Raw genomic sequence first — 8,834 nt, 5'->3', positions numbered from 1 at the left:
TTTTTGGTTTTTCTCCGGTACCGGGAACCGAACTCACGACCTTGTGCTTGCCAGGCAGGCGCTTTTGCCGCTGAGCTAAATCCCCAGCCCCCTGATCTGTCAAAGCGGTGTCCTGTCTACTTTGCAGGGTTGATTTGGGACCTACACCGCCAATGTCCCTGGAGAGTGTGGCCCAGCATTAGTCACCTGAGGGTGCTCTGTGAGTGACTCCCCTCCCCATACACATACCGCCCGCCCAGCCGTGTGTCTGGGAGCCCAGGAGCCACGTGAGCTCTGGCGTGGCCAGGGCTTAGTGTGAATGGGGAGGGCAGTGCGTGGGGGCTGAGGCCTCCAAAGACGTCCCAAGGCCAGAGAGCAAATCCTCTTAGCAGTTCCAGACCCAGAAAATCTGGTTTTTCTTCCAGAAATGAGCACATGATTGGATCCCAGATTCCCCAGCCCAGTTTTAGGGAAGCCCAGTAAGATACAAATCCCCCATTGGCCTCTTAGAATGTCTCAGCCCAAGAAGGGCTCTCCCAATGGTGCAGCCCCATCCACCTGGGTTGTGTTTAGGGAAACTGAGGCCTAGAGGTGGGTTGTGGTTTTCCCGGGGTCCCTGAGTATCCAAGTCATGTGAGTTCCTGGCCACCAGTCCACCCATGCTATGGCTCAGAGCAAAAGTTCTTCCAGAGGAGTTAAAAGTGGCCGCATATGTCCCAGGCCTAACTCGGGTCCAGAGAGGATCTGGTGAGGAGGGTAATACAGGAAGTGGCTGCAGAAGCTCTGATTATGTGCCAGCCCTGTAACCCCAGAGGAATGGCGGGACTGGGTGGAGGAGACAGTGTCACCCAGACACACTGAGCCGTGCTCCCTGCGTGGAGATGAGGCTGGGGCTTGGTGTGCTTCTCAGGAGCCCCAGCTGGCCCATCTGGAACCTTCTAGGAATTGAGGCTGGTGATGCCCACCTTACAGGGTCATGGAAGACACAAGTGTGTGGCCACCATGACCTACAGTGAGCCTGGGCCTGGAGTTCAGTCCCTGAGAACCCATAACTGGCTGGCCTTGGCCCAGCTGCAGCCACCCAGCGTACTAGCACCTGACATGTGCCCAGCAGTTGGCCCCGGCTGGTGGAGTGGAAGATGTGCTGGCCAGCGGCTGAGACCCTGGTACTGGGGTCTGGCTCTGTGTGGTCCCCGGGCGTCAGCTGCCATATGCCTGTGTCAGCCCTTGGGGTGGTGGAGCTGCAGATGAGATGCGAGACAGTTGGTGCAGGCTGGAGGTGGCTCTGGTCTGAAGGAGGAGCAGGTGTGCCACAGGGAGCCCCTCAGGAGCCTGCGGCGCTCTCCGCCCACCCTGCCTTTGAGCCCACCGTGTCTCAGCCCTGAGCTCCCTTCCCCTCAGGCCAGTCCAGCCATCCATCCAGGCTACCTCAGACTCTGCCCCGATGAGGAACCATTTGTGACTCGACCTCCCCTCTTCCTAGAGCCCTCACATGCTCTTTTCTGGCTGTGAGTGTCTGGGGTTCTGTCCTGTGGACATCATAAGAGCTGGGCTTCACCTGTAGCATCCTGGAATCCAGTCCAGGTGCTGCTGGGAAGTGGGAGCACTCAGGGTGCTCAGTCCTGGGACCCATGGGGCAGAGCTGGGACCTAAAGGCAGGTATAATAAGAGTCAGATGATGACCTATTGATCAGGTGTCGGTTAGGTGCCAGGCCGGAAGCCAAGCACTTTGACCTTTGTACAGTCACAGAAATATCCAGCAGCCTGAGGCACTCGGTACTGTTCTGCCCATGTATGGATGCCACCCATACACTGGAGATACGGCAAAGCCGGGGCTCAAACCCAGGACTGCCCCGTCAAGCTCTCATCGCCATGGACTGCAGACACATTTGGCCCAGAGGCCAAAGGAGGAAACAGCAAGGGCTACATGTCGGGGGGGACAGCAAGGACTCTGTGCTTCTTAGCATTTGCTGGCCCCAGCATGGGCGGGTGGGGACACAGAGCCCAGGAGAAGGGAAGCTCCCTTAGCCGACCCCAGGCTGGCTTCACCCAGCTTCTGCTGTCCGTATGCCTGGTAACGGGTGGGGAGGACAGCAACCTGCAGAGTCCCCTTGCCTCAGCCAGGTGGGAGTGGCATCAGTTAGGGAGCCCCTCTTGGGCAGTCCTGCCCCTGCCCTGCTCCTAGCCCTGGGCAGTCTTGTGCCCTCCTGCCTCAGTTTCCTTGTGGGTCAAATGGGAGAGCAGGACTCCGCTGCCACTTCAGTCAGGCTGGCACCAAGACGACCCCATGGCCACTCACCAGGCTCCCTGGTGAGCTTCGGGCTCCAGGGCCGCCCTGACAAACTCCATTTGCCATAGAGGTGGCAGCGGAGCTATTTTTGGAACTGTGTGGCGGGGGAGTTTCCTTGCGGTGCCGTCTGGGGACCGGAGTCTCGGGAAGGGGAAGTCCCGTGCACAGGCTGGGGGCCCTTGTCCTTCCCCCGCCTTGGCATAGAAACCACTCGGGTCCCTGGAGGTCCCTGGCACCACACACCCGAGTCAGCCTGAGCCCAGCAGAGACTTCCCGGAGCTGCCCAGCGCTGCTGTGAAAGGTACGCAGCCTCCGGCGGCCTCCTGCTGTGGGGAGCCCCTCGCCCTTTCCTGCTTCCTGTGCCCTCTGGGAGTGTAAGGGACGAGGGGAGCCAGGCCCGAAAGACCTCTAGGGGCGTAGGTTCACAGGGCCACGGGGCCTGGCTGCATCTCTGCTGCCTGCTGCTTGCTCCGTCACCTGCCCAGCAGGGGCAGCCAGCGAGGGCACAGCACAGTCAGACGTGCGGGGCCTTTGCCACCACCCTGCTGCCAGCAGGTTTCAGATTGAGTGATGCCAACCTGGGCCATAGCTCCCGAGGTAGTGAGGGCAGCAGAAAGTGCAGCTCTCCTCCTGGGGTCCTAGGCCCCTTCTGCAGCGAGGAGGAATTGAGGGAGGCCAGTATTGTCCTGGGGAGGGGAGGAGCTCCTGGGGCCCAGGGCAAGCTGGTGACAAGCACTGCTGCCCACCAGCCTCCTCAGGCAGCTCTGTAGCCGTCTTTCTTCTGCTTGTGCTTCCAAGGAGTAGCTGTGGTCTGAGACGGGAGATGGGAATTTCTGCTCTGAGCCAGGCGAGGTGATACACGCCTATAATCGCAGCACTCGGGAGGCTAAGTCAGAAGGATCAGTGTGAGTTTGAGGCTAGCCTGAGCTACATAGCAAGACCCTGCGGTAAAACTAAACAAAAAAATTCCCCTGCACCGCAGGGCTGTGGAGATCCATAGGTAGTTCTCGGCCTTCAGTGGAATCTCCATATCGAAGGAGAGGAAGACAGGTGATTAGGCAGAGACAGCATGAAGGAGGGGCTGTTACAGCAGGGACAGAACAACTGGGGGAGTCCAGGAAGGCTGCCTGGAGGAGACGCCTGGGTCGACCTGAAAGAGGAGCGAGCTTTGGCAGGAGGCCATTCTCTCCAGACAGGCAAGCAGAGCCTGCAGGTTTCTCAGGGGAGCGCAGGTTCATTTCCAGAAGGGCAGGGGTCCCTGGGGCGGAGGCATGCTGGGGAGTCTGGGGCTCCTGGCAGAGGAGGGTCCCAGTGTTCCCCATGAGTTGGGTTTGGGTTCAGAAGAGGCTATGCCATTTACCAGCCACAGGAGTTTGACAAGTCACTAAGTTCTCTGTCCCTCAGTTTCCTCATCTGTGAAACGGAGGGATGTGCTGACAGGAAGCACTCCACAGGTCTCCACAGCATGCCCCAGGGGCTGGGGCGAGGCTTGCACCCAGACCCCCAGGCAGAACCCTCATGCCTCACTGTCCCTTTAAGTGACACACAAGATGGTTACGACCCTACATTGTTTTTCTTCCAAACTTTGGTTTTATTACCCGAGAAGAGGAAGTGAAATGTGATCAGGAGCCTTCTCAATTTTAGAAAAGGTCCTGGGGCCCGAGTGAGCAGTGTGGTTTGTTTTCTAATCTCCGGGTGGCTGGTATGATCTGGGACCGGGAGAGTCTGAGGTTTCTTGGGATTGCAGGGGGCTGGGAGGAGCCCCTCCCGCTACCGGGCAGCGTGTAACCGACCAGCTGTTACTAGGTCTTATTTTGTGCTAGTCCTAGGCCAGGAGCTGGAGCTCTAGAGGTGACCACTGTGGTCAGTCTCTGGTCTTAAAGGCCGGTGTCAGAGGCAGACTCCAGGACAAAGGAAGCAATTTGTGCCCCAATAGCCTGGTTTCAGGGAAAAGCTAGTGTGGACACTGTCCCTGGGCTGGGAAGGAATCTCCTTGATTGCCTGCTTGTGCCTAGAGCCCTGCCAGCCCCTTGGGTCATCCCTTCTCTTTATGGACAAGGTATAGAAGCTTGGAGAGGGGATGGGATGTCCCAAGACCCACCAAACAGGCCTGAGTAGGGCCTGAGACCTAATCCCCGCAGATGAGTGTGACTTTGCTGGTGCAGAAGGCAGAGGTGGGTCTTCCAGACTGAAGCAGTGTGTGGGAAGGTCCGGAAGGACTGGGGTGCTGTCGTTGGGGACACGAGGCCCTCCCATGTGGCTCCTGGGGAAGTTGGGGGGAAAATACAGTGGGCAGGCTAGTGCCAGCTGAGCAGACTCAAGGTGTGGGAGGCCTCTGCTGTGAGCTTCACATGGGGGCCTTCTGTATCATGGTGGGCCAGAGGTGGGGCTGGATGGAAGCGTGGGGCCGCCGGGGGCTGTAGGGTGTGTGGAGACATTTGGAGAAGAATCAGCAGCGCTGCATGGAGACCAGGTGTGGCACAGGAGTCAGGCGCACCTGGGTTCCTGCTAGGTCCTTCAGCTGACAGAGGTGACCCTGTCACTGAGGTGGGGACCCAGGGAAGGGTGGGCAGAGGTCCGATTCAGGCAGGTTGAGCTTGCCGTGCCTGTGGCTGTTGGCAGCTGAGGTCTGGAGAGGAAGATGAGGGTGGGCAGTGAAGGAGGAGAGCTGAGCTGGGAGGACAAGTGGAGTGGGGTGGCCAGGGAGGCAAGTGGACACCAGCACAGCCAGCTCCAGGAGCTGCACGCCCACCTGGGTGTCCCAGCTGCTCTGGGGAAAGGGGACGGTTGGGAACCACTGTACTCTCCTTCTAGGGCATGGCTTCCGGTCAGGGCTGCACCTTATAGAAACCAGGCTTCTGTGGGTGTGGCGCCACAGACTCTGCAACGTGTGTCCCCTTGGGGCATGGGGGGGTAGAGGACCATTCCAGAAACCAGAGATACCACCTGTGGCTCATCCCCTCAGCTTGACAGGCCCCCACAACTCTGGCCTAATAGCTGGATGCTTCCTGTCAAATGATGAATGGGTAACGTCTGGTTATCCCAGGATCAGACAAGAAGAAGCGCTGGAGCTGGGCAAAGGCACAGCAACATGAGCTGCCTCTCTGGGGGCAGAATTCATCCACCCATCCGTCTATCCACCCATCCATCCATCCATCTATCCACCCATCCATCTGTCCATCCACCCATCTATCTGTCCATCCACCTGTGCATCTGTCCATCCACCCATCCATCCATCTGTCCATCCAACCATGCATCCTTCCATCCACCCATGCATCCGTCCATCCATCTATCTGTCCATCTGTCCATCCATCCATCCATCCGTCCATCCCATTCATTCATTCACAAACTCTTCCACAATGTTATGGATGGACCAAGGCAGACTTGGCTTCAAACATCAGTTCTGCGTGTCGCCTGCTGTGTGACCTGAAATCCATCATGTACGCTGTCTGAACTTTGGTTTCCTTTGCAGTATGGTAGTCTTAGAGGGGCTGGGAATATAGCTCAATGGCATAAGCACCTGCCTGGCAAGTGCAAGGCCCAGAGTTTGATTCCCGGTACTGAAGGGAAAAAAAAAAAAAGGCAGTCTTAGAGCAGCCTGCTGGAGTGTCAGCTAGGTGCACGCTTGGCACGAGCATGGTTCGTACTGTTATCATTTGCCCCACCAGCCGGTCCACATAGGCAGGGCCTTCCTGACTGCAGGCTTATGCTAGGCCTCTTCGGTCCACAGAGTTTCTCTCTCTAGTTCTCAAGTTTGAGAAACAGGGACTGGGGATTTAGCTCAGCAGCACAGTGCCTGTCTGGCAAGCACAAGGTCGTGAGTTCGATTCCTGGTACCTGGAGAAAAAAAAAAAGAAACAGGTCAATAGAAGCTCCCTCCAGGGTGGATCGGGGCAAGTCACGGTTCTCCTTGGAGAACCTCATTCACCAAAGAGACCCGGGTTTCCTAGGAGATGTGAAGTCACTGCGGGTGAGGGCTGATGCTGGCGCTGGGCTGGTGGCCAGAGAGTGAGCTGTGGCGTTTCCTTGCTGGGCCACAGATCTCCAGCTCTGTGGTGCTAGCTAGAGTGATTCACTGGGAGAGGAAGGAACCCCGGGGTGCTGAGTGTGCAGCCTCTCGCACAGAAGAGACAAGCGGGGTGCTAAGCAGGGCCTTTCTCAGAGAAAGCGCACGGAGTGCAGCGTCCAGCCGTGGCCACCTTCACCCCGCCTCGAGGGGCAGCGTGATGTCCTGGGCTCACAGCCTGTGGACATCAGGAGCCCTGGCTGGATGTATGCGTGTGTGTGAGTGCAGAGGACAGCAGGCCGGACGTGCACCGGCACTGCCGTGGGGATGTATATCCACACTCCCTTGCACACTTAGGCCTTCACCCTGCTCCAGCAGGTCCTCGCTGGAGCTCTGCTGGTGTCACATCATCTTTCACAGGGTGTGTGTGGGGGGAGGTGGTCTGGGGAGCCATCAGCCTCCATGAGGGGTGCTGTTTGGTGGGAGGCAAAGGTGAAGCGTCCCCCTAGGTGAAGTTTCTAGAAATCGGGAGGCCAGGGCCAGGCAACGGTCTTGATGGGAAAGGTACTTGGAACATGTGAGCTCAGGCCAGTGCAGCAGCCTGGCCCTTCCAGGGAGTGGCACCGAGCCCCCGTGACTCTCTGGCAAGGCGTATTCAGAGGGCTTTGCAGAGCGGCCCTGAGGACCTGCACGGTGGCCCCGGCAGCAGTGAGCCGAAGCCCACCGGCCCTTCCTTGGCACTCAGCACTGTGTGGCCCAGGGCAAGTCCCTCCCCCTTCCTGAGCCTCGGTTTCCATGACTTTCCCCTGGAGGCGGTCGCTTCTCCACTGCTCAGTCAGGGTTAGTGCAAACAGTGCGGTGGGTACCAGAGCCTCCAGGCTCTGCTTTTATTATTACGAGGTTGATCTTTTTTTTTTCTTTTTTTCTTTTTGTCTTTTTGAGACAGGGTCCCACTATGCTGTTCAGGCTGACCTTGAGCTCACTTTGTAGCCCAGACTGGCCTCAAACTCGCAACAATCCTCCTGCTTCTGCCTCCCAAGTGCTAGGATTACAGGCGTGGGCCACCACGCCTGGCCCTACGAGGTTGATCTTGTGATGAGACCCATTTTCTTGATAAGGAGACAAGCTCTGTGTGTTTAGACAGAACTGGACCTGCCTTTGAGCACAGGCAGTCCCGCTCCTGAGCTGCTCTTCTAAGCCCCAGTGACTCCTGGTCTGGTCCTGGGCTCCCGGGAGATGCAGCGCACGGCAGCCTCTTGTTGCCGTTCGCACCAAAGCCCGGAACCTGGGCTGGGAGCCGCGCTGTGCATCCGCAGCACCTTGGGAGTGCGGGGCCCTGGCTCCATGCTGAAGAAAGGCCCTCTTTGAGGTGGTATCCAGTGTGGCCTGTGGCTCTGGGTCTTGCATTCCAGGGATTTTTGGCCCCTGATTTGGGCTTGGCAGCCACTGCCTCATTGTTCTGCAGCTTGGCAGGAGCCCCGGGATCCGGGGACAGGCGGCTCCCTGTGTTACCCGGAGGTGCCTGCACACATGTGCCGTGAGTCTTCTCCCCCCGCTCAAGCCTTGCCTCTCCGGGTGCCCTTTGTCATGGTCTTCCCACCTTTGAACCCCTAAGAAGGGGTTTCTGATAGCAACGTCTGGTGGAAGCGACTTGGATTTCTGTGGCAGTCCAAGAGGCAGCAGAGCACTTGGAATGAGAAAAGTGCTTGGTGTCAGCGAGGTCTGGGTCTGAGTCCCCCTGAGGCTTCCTAGCCAAATGGTGTTGAACCTCCCCTTTTTGATCTCAGCTTCCCTCCCTGTAAAATGGGTCCGTGAACAGCCCTGCTGATGAACAGGAAGGATGTGGCCTACCCAAAGGGGCCAGAGAACCTTCATGTCTTTCCTCTTTCCCCTGGAAGTGACCCTCTCCTGGACAAAGCCTTTCCTCCCCACCACCCCCAAGCATAGTACGGCAGGTGCCATGTGGTTCTGCACAGTAGCTTCCGAGAGCTCAGGGGTTGACAGCAAAGGTCTTGTAGTTTGGGGGGCAAGGTCTCTGGAGGCTCCCGCCCATAAGGGCTCCTTGCAGGCCCCTGCCTTGGCATCAGTGTGACCCCTTTTCTGAGCAGAGAGAGGGTTCATTCCATGGGGAGCCAGCTGAATAGAAGGGTGACGATTGATGCAGGGAGTGATGTGTGGTGGCTCCAGACAGAGGTGTAAGTTCACGTCCCGGGGCTGGAGTGCAGCTCAGGTAGAGCACTCACCCACATATTCAAAGCCCAGGATTAACATCCAGCACTGCATAAAAGAAGGTTCAAGGGGCTGGGGACTTAGCTCAGCGGCAAAGCACCTGCCTGGCAAGCGCAAGGTCCTGAGTTCGATTCCTGGTACCAGAAGAAAAACAAAACAAAACAAAGAAGGTTCAAGTCCAGGCCCTGCAACCTGTGATCCCTGGTCCACTGGGGAGACCTTTAACTTCCTGTGCCTCCCTTTCCTCAGCTATAAAACAGGCCAGTGACACCTTGTCTCTTGGGTATGTCAAGACTCTTGGGGGGAAGTGCCTGGAGCACAGCCCGACAT

At 57.8% G+C, this 8,834-nt stretch overlaps 1 protein-coding gene across 2 annotated transcripts in view; it reads left to right on the top strand.

Moving 5' to 3' along the window:
• The window catches only part of Nek6 (NIMA-related kinase 6), a 70,358-nt gene that overhangs the window by 27,491 nt on the left and 34,033 nt on the right, over positions 1 to 8,834 (top strand). The window contains exon 1 of one of the 2 annotated variants that reach the window (XM_005382497.2): positions 2,468 to 2,570. The exons of the other annotated variant lie outside the window; for it this stretch is intronic. The gene's annotated coding sequence lies outside the window, so the exon portion shown is untranslated. Of the gene's footprint in view, positions 1 to 2,467; positions 2,571 to 8,834 lie in introns of those variants that run through there. 2 annotated transcript variants of the gene reach the window in all.

Source organism: Chinchilla lanigera, unplaced genomic scaffold (assembly GCF_000276665.1).
Source record: "Chinchilla lanigera isolate Chin_1 unplaced genomic scaffold, ChiLan1.0 scaffold00018, whole genome shotgun sequence".
In the NCBI taxonomy this organism is placed as follows: Eukaryota; Metazoa; Chordata; class Mammalia; order Rodentia; family Chinchillidae; genus Chinchilla; species Chinchilla lanigera.
This window is presented reverse-complemented; position numbering and strand designations above follow the sequence as displayed.